This window comes from Phodopus roborovskii, unplaced genomic scaffold (assembly GCF_943737965.1).
Source record: "Phodopus roborovskii unplaced genomic scaffold, PHOROB, whole genome shotgun sequence".
Classification (NCBI taxonomy): Eukaryota; Metazoa; Chordata; class Mammalia; order Rodentia; family Cricetidae; genus Phodopus; species Phodopus roborovskii.
The window spans coordinates 1,819,042-1,821,422 of record NW_026126475.1 but is presented as its reverse complement, the minus strand read 5'-3'; positions in this window follow the sequence as shown (position 1 = coordinate 1,821,422).

Here is a 2,381-nt window from a genome sequence, read left to right as displayed (position 1 = left end):
CTCTCTGTGTCTCTCCTTCTGTCTCTGTCTCTCTCACTCCCTTTCCTCTCATCTATTCCTTCCCTGACACAATCTTCCCACGTGCTTTTCTCTCCTCTTCTGTTTCTTGTAGATCGTTCTCTATTCATTGTCCCTACCAACACCCCATATGCTCAGGAGATCTTGTCCCATTACTATTCTGTGAGCGACCTTATATGAATCTCTTATAATCCTCCTTGTAGCCTAGTTTCTCAGCCAAAGTGAATTATAAACTGGTGATCCATTTCACTATGTCTAAAATCCATATATGAGTGAGTTCATACCATGTTCCTCTTTTTCTGACTGGGTTACCTCATTCAGGATGGATTCTTCAAGCTCCATCCATTTGCCTCTAGATTTCAAGATTCCAGTGTGTGAGTGTGTGTGTGTTTGTGTGTGTGTGTTTGTGTGTGTGTGTGTGTTTGTGTGTGTGTGTGTGTGTGTGTGTGTGTGTGTGTGTTCGCAGCATAGTACTCCATTGTGGAAATGTGCACCATCTTCTTTATCCATTCTTCAGTTGAAGGGCATTTAGGTTACTTCAATGTTCTTGCTATTACAAATAATGCTGCTCTGAACATAAACATGTGTTTGTTGCATGGATGTGGGTTATTTGGCTATATTCCTAAGTGGGGGATTGCTAGGTAATGTGGTAGAGTCATTCCCATTTTCCTGAAGAACTGCCACACTGATCGCCAAAATGGTAGTACATGTTTGCTTTCCCACCTGCAGTGGAGGAGTGTTCCCCTTTCCCCACATCCTCTCCAGCACAAGTTGTCATTGGTGTTTCTAATTTTAGCCATTCTGGCTGGAGTAATATATCTCAGAGTTGTTTTGATTTGCATTTCCCTTATACGCAAGGATTGTGAGCAATTTCTTTAGTTTTTTTTCAGCCATTTTGGATTCCTCTATTGAGAATTCTCTCCTCAGTTTTTTTTTTTAAATTCAACATTTAATAGGTTTATTTGGTGTGTGTGTGTGTGTGTGTGTGTGTGTGTGTGTGTGTGTGTGTGTGTGTGTGTGTGTGTGTTTAGGCCAGGGCTATCACCTTCTTTTCCTAAAACATTGCTCCCCTGTGACTGGGGTGTGTGTAGGTAGGGAGGTACATGTGGAGGTGAGGGGAGAGTTATGAAGAGTCAGTCTCTCCTCTCATCTTCACAGGATTTCTGGAACTCTAACTCAAGCTGTCAGGTTTCTATATCAAGTATTTTTACTCATGCATCTATCTTATCTGCCCCATAACTATTTCTCATCTTCTATCTATCTATCTATCTATCTATCTATCTATCTATCTATCATCTCCTATCACTTATCTGTCTATAGTAATCAATTATCAATCTATGTACCTATGTATGCATGTATGTATGTATCTATCTATCTATTTATTTATCAATCAATCATCTAACATCTATCACCTAACTCACTAGGCACATAGCCTCAAAAAGAAACAACCAGCCTACAGGCAGTGACTGGCTGGCCAGCAGGCCCCAACCATCTCTACCTACCAAGTGCAGGATTACACATATGCAATACCATCCCTGCTTTTCTGTGTGACTGCATAAATGGGATTGTACTTAGATCCACACGCTTCTACAACAAGACATTCACTGACTGATCTGTGTGCCTAAGTTCATATTCCAGTTTTAATTTTTAGCTTTTAAGCACTTTTTCTGTAAGTGTTAGTATTTGGGCATTTTTACTGACCTGCCCTTGGGGTTCTGACATGCTATGTGCACAGCTACAGCCACTAAGAGCACCACCTGTGCACATTCTCTATGTTCCCTTTTAAAGGGTCCTGCCTACCTTTCTCTCTCTTCCTCTCTCTCTTTCTGCTTCTCTTCCTGTCTCTCAGTCTACCCTCCTTCCTGTCCCTTGCTTTTCTACTGCTCCTGTCCCCATAGTTCAGTTTCCCCCCTCCCTTCCCCCATTTCCCATTCCCTTTCCCCTAAAAAAAGAAACAAACTCCACATGAGCTTTTTTTTTAATTTTTATTTTACATATCGATAAAAGTATCCAAGTTCCCTCTCCCTTCCTCCCACTCTCCCTCCCGCTACGCCTTTCTACCACTTCACATGCACCATGACCAACCTCCCCTCCCATCCACCTTCACTACACATGTAGCATGATGCCATCTAGGAGGGGTCATATAAATCTGTCAAGTCATTTGAAGTGGGGAAAAGGACTTCTCTCCTGTCTGTAGGTTATAGGAGTACACCTCCATGGGGCATGTGACTACAAGTCCCTTTTGTGTACCAGGAATACATCCTGGTTCCACTGCCTGGAATTCCTTAGACTGCTCAGGCCTTTTAGCTGAGACCCATATTCAGGGGGGTTTGAGTCAGTCCCATGATGGATTCCAAGCTATC